Source organism: Prionailurus viverrinus, chromosome D2 (genome assembly GCF_022837055.1).
Source record: "Prionailurus viverrinus isolate Anna chromosome D2, UM_Priviv_1.0, whole genome shotgun sequence".
In the NCBI taxonomy this organism is placed as follows: Eukaryota; Metazoa; Chordata; class Mammalia; order Carnivora; family Felidae; genus Prionailurus; species Prionailurus viverrinus.
Window position 1 is genome coordinate 16,421,224 of NC_062571.1, and position 19,433 is coordinate 16,440,656.

General features: G+C 42.7%; 1 protein-coding gene and 1 pseudogene across 3 annotated transcripts in view; one reads left to right on the forward strand and one right to left on the reverse strand.

The window, feature by feature from the left end:
• The window catches only part of DISC1 (DISC1 scaffold protein), a 355,839-nt gene that overhangs the window by 116,552 nt on the left and 219,854 nt on the right, over positions 1-19,433 (reverse strand). The gene's annotated exons all lie outside the window — the stretch shown is intronic.
• On the forward strand, positions 17,004-17,482 carry LOC125147956 (low molecular weight phosphotyrosine protein phosphatase-like; annotated as a pseudogene).

Genomic DNA, 19,433 nt, shown 5'->3' on the forward strand with positions numbered 1-19,433 from the left:
AGAAAAAGGAAAATGAGGAGGAGAACACAGGACTCAAAACACAGCAGTCCCCATGGCCATTTGACGAAGGGGCCTGCGGCCATGCACCACTCCACAGACCCTGAGGCTATCGCTGTGCGCACAGTCATGAACTTGGGGTCACATGTTCCAGTTCCAATTCTAATTTTGCTACAAGTATGAGCACAAATACTTTAGCCTCTTTGAATCATAAAATGAAGATAATCACCTTGACCTTCCTGATCTTTGTGTTCAGTAGGAACACAGCCTCAGAATTAAAGTGTGATTATGTATACAGTTGAAGAATATTATTTAATTAGTATAATTAGTATACATAATGTTCATCCTAAGTCATCAAGAAGAGGTCAAATTGCTGTCTGTGTGTGGAACACGAACGCTGTAATTTTTTACAGCCAAAGTGAATTCATCTTCTCAAGGAGAATAAATTCAATGGCCACGGTATTTACATCATTAACAAGACCCATGGATGAAACAAAGCTCTGGGAACTTTTCTAAACATGGGTAAAGATTGTGGATATCCGAAGGAAAGAAAACTGTAGCATCATATGAGAGGTCTCAGTTTAGACGCAATGACCTTCTGTAAGTCACAGGAGGCATGCTGAGCTGTGTAAATATTATACAGGAGAAATGGCAGAGATTTGAGTTCTAAGAACTCAGCATCCTTCTTTTTTTAATATTTACTTATTTTTGAAAGAGAGAGAGAGAGAGTGAGGGAGACAGAATGGGAAGCGGAGGGCAGAGAGAGAGAGAGAGAGAGAGAGAATCCTAAGCAGGCTCTGAGCTGTCAGCACAGAGATCATCACGGGGCTTGAATCCATGAACCATCAGATCATGACCTGGGCTTGTGAGCCACCCAGGCACCCTAACTCAGCATCCTTCTATGAAATTGCAACCTGTTGGTGCTACAATGCCCCCTTGGAGAATCCAGTTAGGTAACTTCCATTCGAAAACTGTCTACTTCTCTTTTCTACCTCAGCTAAAAACTAGTGTAACTTCCTATCACTGCAGAGATTCAAAATTGCGCTGTGGACAAGGGCTATTCTTTATAGCCTCACAAAAGCTACTGTTAAAGCTCCCTCAGGCCGCCTTCAGAGGCATAGTCCACCCTGTGAAGGAAGTGCCCATGGGCTGCTGAGAGGGGCAAGCACAGGTTCGTGGCTTGGCAATCCCTGAAGTGACCTTCAGATAGAGGGCTGTGCCCGGACAGAGACTGCTAAGTGCCCCCCAGCTTCCATTCTCCTCTCCATCCACAGAATAGGGCCTGGGGCTGGGCCTCCCTTGCAGCCAGATGTGGCCATGGGACTAAGACCTACACTAAGGGCCATAACTGGAAGTGTCATTGGGCAGCTTCTGGAAACCCTCCCCAAGGGACAGAATGCCTAGGCATGGTATGCTGTGTCTCCGCATCCAACCTTCTTCCTCAACCACCACATTTCTATAGGCCATGAGGTTGAAGTCACATGTGAAGAAGCTACATGGCAGCAGCTTGGGTCCCTGAGACCGTGAAGGCACCGTGACAGCCCTGGACTGCCTACCTGCACATTAATGTGAGAACAACAACAAATCATGTCTATTGTAAGCAGCTATAATTAAGAATTATTTGGGATTTTCTGTCATAGCTGAGCCTAATGCTAACTAACATAAGGTCAAAAACATACAGGATAGAAGAGACAGCTTGAGGTGGGTATTTTGTCAAGGTAACAACATTCCTTCTTCAGAGAGAAGATTCTACAGAATCTTACTAGACAGAACATAAATGTTTTTTTAACTACCAACCCTTGGTGCCCTACCTACTTCATTCTTCATTTCCCTTCTTTTGCAGCCAAGCTAGGTTCCCGACCACCACCAGAACCGCATACACAATTCTCACACACCCGCCGTGAATGTTGTTTTCTCTCCCCTTGGACAGGCCTCTCTTTTTGTCTTTGCCCACATATACTGATCACTTCTTTTAATATCTGGGATAGAAATGTAGCGTGCCTGTAGCAGCAACCTGCTTTTATCTGTTGTCCCATCCTCAGGAAGCCACCCCTGCCCCGGGTGGTAAGGTGGAGATGACAAGAATGGCTCCTGTCCCCTGCCATCACAGGGATGGACGTGCCACCCAAGACAACCAGAGTCTTCCCGAGACTGACGTTCAGGAATTGAAAGAAAAGAGGTTCCTTTCTGTGGTGGGGATGACAAGGGGGGGGATGCAAGCTGGCAGCAGCCAAAGGCCACCTGGCGGCCATTTTCCTTGTCACCTGCTGTTTCCAGCCAAGCAGAGCCATGACAAGACCACCAGTTTCCTACCCTAGAGCTATTCTCCCAACATAACCAACCTCTTATTGGGGATGGCAACATCCTTAGCTAAAAGTAAATAAACTCAAAACAAACAAACAAAAAACCACAACGCCAACAACTGGATTTCAGGTTGTCTTGCAGACTGGGCGGCTGAAGGACACAGTAGTGACCAATGGGACATAAGCATGAGCCACTGGTTGGGCTTGTGAGAAAGCTATTTACTAGAGAAGTGGACTTATCAGTTATGCACCTCTTGCCCATGGTCTTGTCTCTGCCTAGAACATAAATGTGATGCCAGAAGAGGGGCAGCCATATTGTGAATACTGGGAGACAAGCAATGCTAAGGAGGGCTGAGTGGAAACATGGAAGGATCCAGGCTCTCGGGACATCTCCCTGCTGACTCTGGGCTACCTGTCTCCAGGCTTCTTGTTGCAAGAGAAAAGCAAGTCCTCCAATTGATTTAAGCCACCACGCAGAGGCTGTTGTCGCTTACGGCTGTTTGAACCTTCTGATACAGAATTTATCACCCGGGAGCAAAATGGTACAAGAAACAGGACCCAAATGGGAAATTGGTGGAGAAGAAAAGATGGCGCCCTGGTACATGGCTGGAAATCTTGTGTCTTGAGGAGTGGCAGCAACATGGTGAAACCATCATCTACCGTCCCTTGGAAATGCTACTTGCCAAATTAGTGATACTGGGGAACACAGAGGAAAAACTCAGAGCACTGGCATCTGCTGGGTCCTTCATGACACACAAAAGGGAGAAACACTCACATGACTGCAGGTGCCTACAACTCATTTAAGAAGGTGACGACCCTCAGGCACTGACCCTGCACCTGCACAACCCTGAGAGTGATGCCCCCTTAAATTCTACGTGCTAGGGGCCTCCAGGCCTCACACTAGTCCCAGCCCCGCCCTGCTGCAAGCAGAGGAGAAAGGAAGGAAAGGCGGCTCTTCTATAAAAAGTCCTCTGCCAAGACAAGATGATCAGGAGTCCCATAATTTGAAGCCTTTCATGGATGAAAAGGCTGATTTCTTCTCTATCCCAAAGTAAAGCATTACTAAACATTAGCTATAGAATAACAGCCTTAGCCAGGGATAAAACTGGTGCCCCACCAGCCATAAGGGGCAAGCTTGTTGGGAAAAAATGGGATTATAGGTATCGCCTTGGGAGTGGGGGGGGGGGGGGGTGACAAAGCACAGATGTAAGAGACAAGATTCTTCAGGCTTACAAAACCACATCCAGACAAAATGTTTAAATACAGTTGTTCACTCATGGGACTCTGGAAGGAAATAAAACAGAAGCCCACCACTTTTTTTTTTTCTATTTGTGCTTCCTGTTTTCTTCCTTAATACACATGCAGCTCATGTTTTGCCTTCAGGGAGCCAAATAGAGTTAATAGACACGACCACAATATCTGCCAAATCCTATCAGGGCGATGCCTACACCTGGCGAGCTTTAGAGAATCCGCTTCATCCGTCGGAAAGCTTGGGGAAGCACACCGCTGTCAGAGCCGCTCCGCTGTGGCTACCTGCAGCCCAGAGTCAGTGCTTCTTTCGTTTTGCTTTGTCTTAGCCCTCGTTTTCACATACCGCCGCACTGTCGCCAGGAAGGGCCTGCATCCATCCAGAGCTCACGCCGTATCCCATGTAGAGGAAGCACCGGGACCCTTGGGGACCCTGGAGATTTCCACACTCACACACACAGGAGAGAATTTAGTAGTGGTGAGGATGCTAACCTCAAGAACAGACCAAATAATTCGGGCATCCTATACCGGCATCTCCTTTATTGATGCACGGTCCAAAATTCATGCCCTCACGCAATTTACTTTAAACAAACACAAGTTTCAGGGAAGTTGCAAATATAGTATGATTTTTTTTTTTTTTTACTGAACCATCTGAGAGTTGTTAACCAGATGCCCCTAGATTCCTGGCCACTTTAGCGGTATTTTCCTCCAAACAAGGACATAACCTACATAACCACAAGACAACTACCAAAACTAGGAAATTAATACTGATAGATGAGGATCATCCATCCTCAGGCTCCAACAAAATTTTTCCAAGTGTCCCAGTAATGTTTTTTTGTGGCAAAAGCTTTCCCCACCCCCCTCAAAACCTCAAAAACCACACACTGCACAGAGTTCTGATGTTTCTTCAGCCTCCTTCCATGTGAAATGGTTCTTCAGTCTCCCCTTGACGTTTCATGACCTTGGCACTTCTGAGGACTACAGGCCGGTTATTCTGCAAAATGTCACTCTGTTTGAGTTTGTCTTGTGTTTGCTCATGAGTAGAGTCAGGTTTGCATTTTTGGTGGGAATTACTGGTCATATTAACTGTGATCACTTGATCAAGATGGGGCCTGCCAGACTTTTCCACTGTAGAGCTACTCTTTTCATCTTTGTATTTTTTTAACGTTTATTTATTTTTGAAAGGGAGAGAGACAGAGCACAAGCAGGGAAGGGGCAGGGGGGGGGGGGGGTGGACACAGAATCCGAAGCCGCTCCAGGCTCTGAGCCCAATACGGGGCTCGAACCCATGAACCGTGAGATCGTGACCTAAGCCAAAGTCAGACCCTTAACCGATTGAGCCACCCAGGCACCCCTCATCTTCGTATTTAATAAGTATTCAGAGGGAATGTAATCGAAGCTATGTAAATATCCCATTCCTCAAGGATCTCTTCAGGGTATTTATTTGTATATACATGGACTCGTTATTTTCTATTTTCTTCTTGGGTTATAATCCCCTAGTATCATCTTCATTTATTTTGATGCTCAAATTATGTCCAGTTTGGCCAGACGGCATGGGGGTGGAGAGCATTCAAGGTGAATTCTGGGTCCTTTTGCCCCACAAGTCTGTGAACACACCCTTGCTTTCCAGGCCCAGCTTGTTCTAGCCCCATCTTGTACTGTTTCTGCTTGCATTCATCAGTGGCTCCCAACAGCCCTGGTTCCTCTCAGTATAAAGTAGTATTTAGAAGCCAAGAACTGGACTCTGGGTGTGTTTACCGCTGCTGGGGTGTCACTGTTCCCAGGGTCTCTCAGTGGCAGAGCTGCAAGATACACGTACGAATGCATATGTACACACACACTTGTACATTGGTATTTCTCTATTTATACATATTGAAAACTTTGAGTTCACGGTAGTACCTCTGGTTTTACTCTGATACCACAGGGTCCCTTCCAGTTTTCTCCCTTTCCTCAATGGTAACCTCCATCCTCGACAGTAAGAAACTGAGCTTGTTAGGAGGGACACCACAGAAGAGACACTGCAGCTCCCCCATCATGGATGCCTACCTACCTCACTCACCTAATGTCTAAGTTGTTCAAGAAGGGAAGGGATGGGAAAAGAAACAGGAGAAAGACTTCCAATGAATTTTTGAGGAAAATGTAATGTGAAAGAAAGCCTGGCCTGTGGCAGCTTGTGACTATTAATTCCTAAAATTATTTTTGGGCCCCCAAATTTGTACCCACAGGATGAGCAAAGCCTCCAATCCGATACCTACCTCAAAGATGCCATAGATGATAAAGGACCAGGGAAGAACTCAGGGTTGAGGAGAAGAGAGGGCTGGGCTTCTGGATCGGTTAGCCTGGGCATGTGATTCCTGCAGGGTCAGAGTTCTCACTCCACACAGCCTGCACACCCAGTACCTCTTGTCGACACCACTGCACTAAGTGTGAGTAGCGCCCCTCTGTGTCCAGCCTGACTCGGTATAGTCTATCCACTATGGCAACAGAGCTATCCTTTAAAATGAGAATCAGATTATGTCCTCTTCTGCTGAAAACCCTGAGATGGCTTCCCATCTTAATCAGAAAGGTCGTAACATCCTATTATACACCGTCCTATATGATCTGTCCCCGCTTTCCTCCCTGTCCTCACCTCCTACTGCCCTCCCCCCGAGTCTCTCCCAAACAGGCCTCCTGGCAGTTTCGCCGATGCTCAGCATGCTGGTTATTTCCTCTGCCTGGAAAATCCCTCCCCAGAATCCAGACTCCTGGCCTACTCCTTTAATTCAGGTCTCTGCTCAACTGTCACCTTATCAGTAAGGCCTTCCCTAACCCAACAATCTAAAATAGAAATACACACACACACACACACACACACACCACTCCTGTGCCCTGAGGCTGGGTTTTCTTCTTAGCACTTAATATCACTCACATATTATATAATTATTGTTCCTTTATTTGTCTGCCGTCCTCCATCTCCAGGTATAATCATATAGGCTCCATGACTGTAACTGGCTGAATCCCTCAAAGATATGCTGAAGTCCTAACCCCGGGATCTGTGAGGATGACCTCACGTGGAAACAAGGTCTTTGCACATGTAATTAGTTAAGTTACTTACTAGATCAGGGTGGGCCCTAAATCCAATGATTGGCATCCTGATAAGAAGAGGAAAGGATACACAAAGACACGCAGATACACAGGGAAGAAGGCCATGTGGAAACAGAGACAGAGATTAAAGTGGTGTCTACAAGGCAAAGAAAGACTGCCAAGGATTGTCTGCAACCACCAGGAACCAGGACAAGGCAGGGAGAGGTTCTACCTGGAGCCTTCAGAGAGAGCACGGCCATCCTGACACCTTGATTTCAGATTTCCAGCCTCCACAACTGTGAGAGAGCACATTTCTGTTTGTGCTGATTTAAGGCAACTCTAGGAAACTAGTGTAACTGTATGTTATCACCATGGTATCTCTAACTGCTGCAAATAGTGCCTGGTACATACGAGGCACCAAAAAAATGATCACTGCATGAAGAGGTGAACGGCTTCCAAAACGCTCTGTCATTGGTTGATATCATTAACTTATCCAGGGCTGGGACACCTGGGTGGCTCAGTTGGTTAAACGTCTGACTTTGGCTCAGGTCATGATCTCACCGTTTGTGAGTTCGAGCCTCGCGTGGGGCTCTGTGCTGACGTCTCAGAGCCTGGAGCCTGCTTCAGATTCTGTGTCTCCTTTTCTCTCTCTGCCCCTCCCCCACTCACACTGTCTGTCTCTTTCTCTCTCTCTCTCTCTCTCTCTCTCTCTCACACACACACACACAAGTAAATAAACATTAAAAAAAATTTTTTTAACTTATCCAGGGCCACTGCCAGCCTATGTGGTGCCTACATCTTCCACTTGTGCAAAACAGAAGGAGGTGCCCTTCTTCAAGACATGCCACTTCTTCTTGTTGAAAAGTTTCCATATCATCTTGACGTTATCAGGACAAGACCTACTACACGTAAGTGTAATATGATTAATTATTAAAATATACATGATGAGGGTAATGAATACTCAGTGTGACTGGTATTCAATGAGATGTGGGGCTCTTGCTCAGTGTACAGCCTGTGCAGCCATTCACAGCGGCTCTGATCTAGTCAATCACACTTCTTTCAGTTACTTAGGGAGGAAGTAGAATTCAGAGAGAAGATATAGGGCAAAATAACAAGAAGCCGCACCCTCTCTTCTCCAGTCACTAACCGGGAGACAACATAAACATGGGATAACCTGAGAACAATATTAAAGCAATAAACTGTGTGATTAAATACATGATACATATTGGAAAATAAATACACAGGTAGACCAGAATGAAAGGATCAGATGATGGCATCATCGCACCACGGTCAGAAGAAGGAAAAACTACTATTCATCAGTGTCTGCCATGTGCCAGACAAACCTGACCCCACTTAAGTTACACAGAGCTCAACGGGCTAAAGGCTTCTAACACCGGCACCAGTGTTCTTGCCAGTGAAAAGCGGTAAGGCTTAGCAACTTGCCCCAAATCACGTAGCTCAGTAAGTAGCAACACTGAGATATGAATCTGGATCCAACTGGCTAAATGCCTGCCCTTGTCATGCATCACGCTGCCATCTTTGAGCAAGTTTAAAGGAAATTATAGGCATGCAAATTCAGTGAAATGGGAGTTTCTCCAAATTAGGTATACACAACTTTCAGTTCTAAATAAGAATCATAGCACATGCCTAGGCTTTTCTGTGTACTAATCGTCTTCATATACTATACGTAAATTCGGAAATTAGTTTTCATCTGATAGCCAGTGTAAAGCCAGGCCGGTCGGTCATTTGCAAGGGGAATGGGTTCACAGCATGATTTCATACACACCATGGTAAGTAATAAAATTTGAGAACAAGTTGTGGCATTTTCTGCCAGTTGGTTCGTTCAAAACCACTCTGGTCCCGCCAAACACATTTTCCTCCACAGTAGAGAGTTATAGTGAAAGACGACAACTCCCACATCCCCTTATCATTAAGGTTCTGTCTGTGGTTGACCTGCCCTGCTGTCACACCCACGTGAGACCAGGAAGCCATGATGGGTATCCTGAAGCAGCAGCCAGGGGCTCTTCCAGAAGCATGGTCAGAGGCGTCTAGCGTTTCTGAAGCTGCTTGGGCATAATATCCTCTGTCCAGTGCCTAGTTCTGCAAGGTTCAAGCAGTGGAGGGCAGTTGCACCTTCCACTGCCCCAGTTGCATGGTGAGGTTGGACATTTCTCCTGGCTATTTCACTTCTGGGTGTAAAGCATCCATGTTTGGTTCTCTGGACCTCATAGAAATTTTACAGCAAATTAACATCGTCCAAGCAATCTTTCTTAATGAGCCGGAGAACACTGTGTTGCCTGCATCTAAGAAAATGTACCTATATTTAAAATCCTTCCACTTACATTCTTGGATAAATGAAGAGAGAATAGCTCTGGACATAGTCAGGAATTACTGTAGGCATAGAAAACTACTGTGCCCAGGGTGCCTGGGTGGTTCGGTTGGTTGAGCATCTGACCCTTGATTTCTGCTCAGGTCCTGATCTCACAGTTTGGGTTCGAGCCTGGTGTTGGGCTCTGGGCTGACAGTGCAGAGCCTGCTTGAGATTCTCCCTCTCTCTCTCTCTGCCCCTCCCCTGTCTGCACGCTCTCTGTCTCTCTCAAAATAAATACATAAACTTCAAAAAAAAGAAGAAAATCAGCATCTCCTTGTCTGGAGTCACCACCTCCATGCCCTCCAACTCTTACTCCAAGAGACCAGCAATAAAATCCAAGAGCTTTTTTTTTTTTTTTTAATTTTTAAAATTTAAATCCAAGTTAGTTAACATATAGTGTAATAATGGTTTCAGGAGTAGAATTTAGTGATTCATCGCTTACATATAATACCTGGTGCTCACCACAACAAGTGCCCTCCTTAGTGCCCGTCACTCATTTAGCCCACCCCTCGCCCACCTCCCCTCCAGCAACCCTGTTTGTTCTCTGTATTCAAGAGTCTCTTATGGTTTGCTTCCCTCTCTGTTTTTATCTTATTTTTCCTTCCAAGAACTCTTTTCAAATGAACAGAATAAACTCATCTGGCACGCACGATCTTCCATTTTTTCGGAAGTGCCTCTCTGCAAGTGTCTGTGTATAAGCCATGGTCTATGTTCTTCAGAAAGGAACAGAAGGATGTGGCTGCAGAGGGAAAGAATGGATCACAAAGCCATAATTCTTTACCCGGTCATTTTACCGGGTGACCTTGGGCAAGTTATTTAGCAAACTACTGCCTCCCAGGAACCCCCCTCATCTTATTTCAGGAGGACATAAATGCAAGGCCTTCTAATACGGAAGCACGTAGGTCAATTACATGTATTATTTGTAGCTCTCTCTCACTTATCTGACTGCATCCCACCAGTGCTTGAGATAAGACTCGTCTCCAGTAGACCAGCAGCATTATTTTTCCCTGATTGGGGAATGTGTGCCGGCCTGCCTGTGGACAAAATAAACTCGAGCTAGCATTTTTCGGAGCTTCGGTGTTAGCTGCTAATAACCATCTCCTGCTGCAGGGCAAGGAAGAAGATTAAGCCATAGTCCTTGATGAAAACAGACACGAAAGGCAGCAGGGGCAAGAGAAAGTTAAATCCCAGACACAGGCTGGACTTTTTGAAAGAATGCATCTTAAGTTAATGCTGTAATGAATAAAATCATTTTATTCTCAATACATGGCTTCAGAAGCTTTTACTCTGGGAACGAGATCTTTATTCTGGAGACAACTAAAATCACTTATACATTCCTTGTATAAATCATGAAGATCCAATAAATCTAGTCTTATATAGACTGTGTCTATTTGGGGAAGCAGGAGAGGAGTAGGAAGTATAAAATAACACAGAATGGGAAGTCTCTACATTTGGCCACTGTAGGCAAACCTATTTGGTACAAAAAGTACTTCTGTATTGGAAATTACTGGAACATATGACAAACTCAACAGAAAACAATAATCAAATGTTCATGCTTAGATGCTAAAAATACACTGGGGTGATTGTGATTTTTTATCTCTAATTTCAGCACTAATGATGATGATTATTAAAATACATGTGTAAAGAAATCAAACCTCAGGCTTTGATAGGGAAGGGAGCGAAGCTCTAAACAAATACATATTGCTGTTCAGGGTAATTCCATCCTCAAAATTAATCAGACCGTCCAAAACCAGATGCAGCATTTTAATTAGGTAAAACTAACAGCCACGCCGAATAACAAGAGGAAAGGCATAGATCAAGTGATAGACAAGATCCTCATATAGGGTTCGATTTTTCCAAAGTTATATCATTACTGATGAGAGTCAAGGAGGTCAATGCAAGACACCCGGAAGCAGGTCATAGGCCACGTCTCCCCAAAGCAGTGGTTCTCCAAATGTGGCCCCCAGACCAGCAACGTCAACATCTCCTGTGAATTTCTTAGAGACACACATTCTCAGGCCCTACACTTACGGAATCCGAAGCACTAAGGGCCCAACAATCTGTGTCTAACAAGCCCACCAGGTGATTCTAACACACAGTACAGTCAGAACCACTGCCAAAGGCATAAAGTAAAATTCTATCCTTTTCCTGACTCCTTGGAAGTAGTCTGAAAATCCACAGGACACAAGCAGTTTGTGGCTGAACGGTGGGGAAAATTCCCACTGCTTAGCCAGTGTTAGGAGAATTTTCTGGTAATATTTGTCACCTGGTTCTTCCATCTGCTCTAGTTATTTATTGATATGGAACAGTCGGCAACTATTTCCAACTTGTTGACTTTCAACATCAGTTCCAAATTACATTTTGTTTTGCCGTGTTCCATTTACTCCCAAACTTTCCGTGGTGAAGGAGTAAAAGGCCAGGTTTTTCTCCCTTTTTCCTTCCTCACGGTTGCGTTAAAGAAAATCTGTGTTCAGTCAAAATGTCCTTTACCCTGCCCAGCATAGACACCGACCCTTCCTGGCCAACCATGCCTTGTCTTCTGGACAATCTGTCCAGCTGGGAGACTGAAATCTCCCCTCAACACGAAAACATCGGAAAAACAAGAAAATGCAAATCTTTCTTTCTTTAAAGTCAGTGTGTGTGTGTGTGTGTGTGTGTGTGTGGTTTTTTTTTAGATCCTAAGAACATAGACAGATACATGGTTAGATTATGACATGTGATTGTAAGCAATTTTTATTATTACCATTATTTCATTTGCTGCGGGTTGAAGTCATGACTGACCTAAATTGAGTACATATAGCTTCAACCTTTTCTCTGCTCAGGCTTCTGCGTATATTCCATACTGCTTTAATTCACTTGATGGCATCTTGCTATTTTATCTAATTTGTATGTGTATTTCTCCATGATTCTATTATAAGTTCCTGGAGGGCAACAACCACACCTCCTACTTCTCATGAAGTAGAAAACTGTTGTACAGAGATTCAAAAGATATTCGCTGTATGTATTTAATAGAGTGTCCCCTCTGCCCCTTGTCCCAGGAACAAGCTGCTAAAATTCTACTTTGGTGGTTTACCCCTTGAAACCAAATTATCTCTGATTTTAGGAAAAATGCAAAGCAATAAATAAAACACCCCTGGCTTAACGGAACCCTAAAGAAGTAACTTAAAGATAAAGCTCTATCCATTCCCAAGATCAGGCGTGAGGTACATGGGGTGTCACGATGCACCAGGGGCCTGGTTACACCAGGACGTGGTGACCAGCTTCCAATCAGCCACATAGCTTTGCTTCCAAACACTGACAGCAGCCCAACAGGCAGCAGACTCTACAACAAATGACTGCAAACATGTCACCGCAAGGAAGTTTTTCAAATGTTACAAATAGGCTGAAGGTTGTCGCAGAAAGAGGAAAGGAAGGGACAATTTAGTCAGCACTGTATAAATGAAAGAAATATACTGGCCTTGTTCCATAAATGGTAACTGAAACACTATTCGGACCAGTCACTTATCAGGGGAAAATAAAACAACCTGCCACTGTACCCCAGAGAGGAGAAAAGTAAGGACAAAAGACAAAAAAGCTCCATTCTTTCCAAAGAAAAGGCAGAGTGACAAAGAAACCATAGCAGGGTTGACTATTGATCTGAGATCTCTCGCTAGTCCGGCGGAAGCATGCCCGAGTCAGTTCACCGAGGTCTGGCTGCAATAGCTCCTTGACTCCATCGCAAGTGCTCTGCCCCACATCCTCCGTCTGAAGAAAGTCCACTCAGCCTTCAAGATTTACCTCCAGTGTCACTTCCTCTCTGAAGTCTCTTGCAAAATGCTGCCCGGTAAAATCAGTCACCTCCCTGCCACCCTGCTCCCACTGCTCTCCCGGGGTAGCGCTGTGGTTCTGGGTCCCCCCCCCCCCAGTCGGGGATGCCAGAAGGGTGCAGAGCACTGCTCAATCCCCTCCGTTTCACCCACAGGACCTAACAGAAGGCCTGGCACCTCGCAAGGCAGTGCTCTAAAAATCTACTGAGTTGTGCGAAGGGATAATAAACAGTACTTCAGTTCCCTGGGGTGGGAACTTTATTTGATGTGTCTTGCAGGTGTGATATGTACAAGACGACCCAGAACAGGACACTATGCTGGTGCTTCCCATACCACGGTCTTCAATCCCTCGCATCAATCCTATGAGGAAAGCAGTGCTCAGGGGGATAAGGAAACCAGGACACCGAGATCCCAACCAAGTCTTATTTTGCACCCCTGTTCTATTGCATGGTACATGTGTCCTGGACCAGTGACATAACCTCTAAGTGAGCCTTGAAGTCTTCCTCTACGAAACTGGGATGATTATATTTTAGTGCTTTGGCCTACTTTCTACAAGGGCATCGGGAAAACAAATGAAATCCCACCACGTATTGAAGAAGGGAGAACAGTAAAGAAGATAACCTAAAATGGAAAAAATGTGCACTGAACATATTTTTTTACTAAATGTTTCAGAACCAGCACCTAATGTGCCTCTCCTGAAGGGACATCTCCCAATAGAGGCTATACCTTAGACGTAGAGCTGCCTCTAAGAAGACACAGCTTTCAAATGGGCAGATTTTGACGCCAATTATTTAAATACTGTATCACTCTTGTAAAAGTCTGCCCTGGCCCCCACACCGAGGGAAAATGCAGAGAATTTTTGGTCACTGCATCCACAATGTCATGCTCATGACCATTCCCTAAATGTTTCCCATCTAACTAGACCCCAGATCACACCACACAGGTAACCGCATGAAAAATGACAGCTGTTAACAGGCACTGTTGTCAAAATCGAAACACCATAGGAAGTGGGAATATGTTAGGTAGAAAAGCTGCCGTGAGCCTGTACCGGACGATACCAGTGGTCACATGACAACACTTCAGCATGTATGATGCCAGAGGAACTCCAGAAAACAAATGATTACTGAGTTGCTAAGATGAGCCATGAACCATTTCATGTTTTAGGCAAGGGACATGTATTTTAGCAGAATCACCACATTGTGCCGAATGGACTTGGAGGCAGAGGTATATGATAAGACACGACTGAATGGGTAAAGAACGGCTCTCAGGCTACTGCAACCGTCTAGGCACAGGAGGATGGTGCTCAGAGAATATAAAAGACGGACATTTTCCCAGTCGTGTTATGAGACTGGTATAATCTTGATACCAAGTTTGGAAAAACTTAGTATGAGGATATAAAATTACAGTTAATTTCACTTATTAACATAATGCAAAAATGCTTTAAAAATTAGCAAAATTCCAGGAGTGCCTGGCTGGCTCAGTTGGTGGAACATATGACTCTTGTTCTTGGGGCTGTGAGTTCGAGCCCCCATGCTAGGGGTGGAGATTAGTGAAAATAATAATAATAATTATAATAATAATAATACAAAAAAATTAGTAAGACCCCAACACAGTATAAAAAGTAAGAGTTTATCCCAGGAAAGTTAACAAAAATTTAATTTTAAAAACCTTATTAATTTGGGTTTATAACATATATAGAAGTAAAAGAATAGTAATAGCAATATGCGGTATAAATAATAAATATATATATATATATCATGTTGTATAATATTGTTTGAATTAAGAGTGTTAAAGTTGCAGAGTGCAAACCCTAGAGCAACCCATGGAGGAAACAAAACAAAGTGTGATAGTGATAATCTAAGGGAAGAGATCAAATGGAATACTGAAAAATACTCAATTCTAATGGAAAACAGAAAAAGAATAAAAAAGAAAAAAATACACATGGGAAAAATAGAAAACAATAGCATGACAGTAGACTTATGCTCAAACATATTAATAACTATACTAAATATAAATGAATTAAAGATTCCCGTTAAAGGAGGAAATTACCAGTCTGGATAAAGAAGCGAGATCAAACGCTAGTATGTTTCCAGGAGACCCACTTGAAACGTAAAGACATAGGTTAAAATTAATGAAAAAAGATACATCATGCTAACACTAGTCATAAAAAAACTGAAGTAACTATATTCCTACCAGACAGACCTCAGGAAAAAAACAAGTATTATAAGTAAAGAGGAATAGTTCATAATAATAAAGTGGGTACGTAAACAATCCTAAATGTATATGCTTCTGATAGAGGATGAAAATACTTGAAGTATCAAAGTACTTAAATAATGAAGCACTGAAATATATAATTTGATAGAACTGAGAAGAGAAACAGACATAGCCAACATACTCATTAGAGATTCCAACAAACTTCCCTCAATAACTGATAAGTCAAGTAGACATTAAATCAGTAAGGATAATGACTTGAACACTATCAACCAGAATCACCTAATCAACATTTATAGAACACTATACCCAATAATTGCAAAATTTACATTCTTCTCATGTGCACATAGAACTATAGATAAACTATACGTTGGTCCATAAAGTAAGTCTCAAAAATTTCAAAGAAGATTAAATCATACCAGGAGTGTTTTTGAAACACAACAAAATTAAATTAGAAAGCAGTAACATAAAGATATCTGGGAAATACTCAAACGCTTGGAAAGTAAGCAATCTATGTCCAAGTAACTCACAGAGCAAGAATAAATTACAAGGAAAATTAGAAATTTGAATGATAATGAAGAGAATAAATTTGTGGGCCTGACTGAAGTCATGCTTAGAGGGAAATTTATAGTTTTAGAATAGAAGATTTAAAATCATTGATGTAAGTGTCAACCTTATGAAGGTAAAAAAGAAGGGCAAATAAAACCCAAAGTAACTAGAAATAAGGAATAATAAAGCTAGGAATGGAAATCAATGAGATACAAAATGGAGAAACAGTAGAGAAAATTAATAAAAGCAAAAAATTGTTTTTTTAATTTTTTTTAATGTTTATTTATTATTGAGACACAGAGAGAGACAGAGCATGAGCAGGGGAGGGGCAGAGAGAGAGGGAGACACAAAATCCGAAGCAGGCTTCAGGCTCTGAGCTGTCAGCACAGAGCCCGACGCAGGGCTCGAACTCACAAACTGCGAGATCATGACCTGAGCCGAAGTCAGACGCTTAACCAACTGAGCCACCCGGGCGCCCCCCAAAAATTGGTTTTTTATAAGATCAGTAAAACTGTTAAAACTCTAGACTGATAGAGCATAAATTAAAGCAAACACAAGTTACCAGGTATGCCATCAAGAAAAAAAAAAAGAGTAGACACATTACTATAGATCCTAGAGATATTAAAAGAATAATAAGGATATATTATGAACATCTTTTTATGCCAACAAATTCAACAGTTTAGATGAAATAGAAAAGTTCTTCGGGGCGCCTGGGTGGTGCAGTCGGTTAAGCGTCCGACTTCAGCTCAGGTCACGATCTCTCGGTCAGTGAGTTCGAGCCCCGCGTCAGGCTCTGGGCTGATGGCTCAGAGCCTGGAGCCTGTTTCCGATTCTGTGTCTCCCTCTCTCTCTGCCCCTCCCCCGTTCATGCTCTGTCTCTCTCTGTCCCAAAAATGAATAAACGTTGAAAAAGAAAAATTTAAAAAAAAAAGAAATAGAAAAGTTCCTCAAAGGTGCAAATTATCAAAATTATATATACACATCTATCTATTAAAGAAAGTGAATTTATAATTTAAAGCATTCTTTCAAGAACTCCAAAGTCAAGTGACTTTACTCTTAAATATTATCAAACATTTAAGGAAGAAAAAAATACCACTTTCACACATACTTTCAGAAAATTTCAGGAGAAAGGAATGCATCTCAAATAATTTTATGAGGGCAGCATAACACTGATCTAACACTCGTTATTAATGTAGTCAAATAGTAAGCAAACCACATCCAGCAATTTGTAAAAAGTATAATATTTCATGATCAACTATGGTTTAGGCCGGAAAAAAGTGTTATTTAACATTTGAAAATCATCAGTGTAATTAACCACATTAACATAATAAAGGAAGAAAACAGATGAAATGGACTTCATCAAAATTAGAAACTTTAACTCATCAAAAGACACATTATGAAAATAAGCAGGAGAAAATTCCTGATGCAGTCAGCGGGTGCCTCTGTGTGCAAGGGAAGATGGCTGAGCAGATGCCCAACTCAGTGCTGTTCCTGTGTCTGGGTAATATCTGTCAATCACTCATCACAAGAGCAGTTTTGAGAAAACTTGTAACTGATCAAAACATTTAAAATAATTGGAGGGTAGACAGTGCAACAACATCCACGCATGAAACAGAAAACCCTCCCGATTATCAAGGGCAGAATTGCATGAAGGAGCACGGTACTCCCACGAATCACATTGTCCAGGTGGGCTACCAAGAAGACTTTGCCACATTAGATTATACACTATGTACGGATGAAAGCAATCTGAGAGATTTGACTAGAAAAAGTAAACAAACTAAAACCTGCAAAGCTAAAATTGAACCACTTGGGAGCTATTATTCAAGAAAGCAACTTATTATTGGAGATCCCTATTATGGGAGTGACTCCGGCCTCGGGATATCTCCCAGCAGCGTGGAAGGTGCTGCAGGGCCTGTTTAGAGGAGGTTCAATGACACTGCATCCATTCCTGGCTGCAGCCAGCGGGACTAGTCCCCACAGCCTCGGCATCTCGCAGTCAATGTGTCAAAGTGCGGTAACATTCCATAGTTCGAGGCCACCGCTGTTTCTTTGGTTGACTTGCTCCTTCTTAACTTAAAAAATAATTATAGACGAAAGTCAGTTGTTGTGTTTGGCAGAAGAATGAATGAAGAGTTTTGATTACATGGTTTATGGGGTAAAGTGTCCTTAGGTTAGTTGAACCTACCACTTTCCTCCAGTTACAAAAATTATGGAACAAACAAAATAGAACAGGATGAAATAAGCATTACTTTCAGACCCAGATCAAAATCCGAGCCCACTGAGGCTTGTAAGTCATCTGCCCTACCTCTTCCCTAAGTGTGGACGGCTTGATGAGGATAAAAACCCCCTGTTCTCCCACACTGCCTCCTTATACCAGAGCCCTTCACCATCCACAGGAGCGCACAACCTACATGAAAAGTGTTAATTTACACACGCTCATCATACACACTCGCGTACTTAAAAGAAAAAAAGGGCGCCTGGGTGGCTCAGTCAGCTAAGCGTCGGACTTCGGCTGAGGTCACAATCTCGTGTTTAGGGAGTTCGGGCCCCATGTCAGGCTCTGTGCTAACAGCTCAGAGCCTGGGGCCTGCTTCAGATTCTATGTCTCCCTCTCCGTCTCTACCCCTCCCCCGCTCACACTCTGTTTCTCTCTCTCTCAAAAATAAACATTAAAAAATTTTTTAAAGAAAACAGAAAAATATTTATGGAATTAATCTTAAGCACCTTTAATACTTCCTAGGTTTTGTTTATTTAGTTTATTTTATAAGGAAGTAGGCTTATTTGCTCCCATTTGAACCACTTTGTCCCTGGAAATTTAATCTGATCCAGAAAGACACTTACACGCTGGTTTATCTCACGGTCAGCGTGCAAAACGTGTCATTTTCTTATGTGCATGTGCAACCCAAATGTCAAAAATAAATTAGCTTAGGAGGGAAGAAAGTAATTACAAAGTTAGAAATTACAAAGTTAGAAAAAGCTCTTTTATGTTGGAATACTTAAATATTGATATGTTAATGAGCATTCATCAGTGCTTAATTTACAGGCAAATATAGGTCATTTCTGTGCACTGTGAGATAATTAATCTAAAACTCACATAGATACATGTCAGAAAAGATTGTTTTCAAAATAAACCGGAGAAATTATGAAAATACAGATTTTTTTTTAAAAAAAGCAATGAACAAGAAAGCTCTCCAAATAGGAGAAAATATCCGTAGTAAATATACCTGGCAAAAGACTTGATTGCAAAATACTTAATAGGTCCTCTACAACTTAATAGCTGCAAGAGAACCCAACAAAAAACTGGCCAAAATATTTGAACAGGAACTTCACAAAGAAAAATATGTGAATGGATGGGGCACCTGGGTGGCTCAGTTGGTTACACATCTGACTTCAGCCGAGATCATGATCTTCCCGGTCTGTGGGTTTGAGCCCCACGCCGGGCTCTGTGCTGTCAGCTCAGAGCCTGGAGCCTGCTCAGGATTCTGTGTCTCCCTCTCTCTCTCTCTGCCCCTCACCTGCCCATGCTCTTTGTCTTTCTCTCAAAAATGAATAAACATTAAGAAAAGTTTTTAAAAAAAAAATATGTGAATGGTTAATTCACACATGAAAAAAATCCTTAACCATTAGTTACCAGTACATAGCCACTAAAATGGCTAAAACAAACAGGACAGACAACATTTAATGTTGATAATGATATAGGACACTCTACAACAGTGTTCGAAGAGATATAAAATGGTACAATTTCGGAAGTTTCTCGTAAAGTTGAATGTATGCTTACACTACAACCCAGTAATTACACTTTCGGTATTAACTCAAAGTAAAATGAAAACACAGAAAGACTTATGACAAGAATGTTCATAGAAGCTTAAGTCATACTAGTCAAAA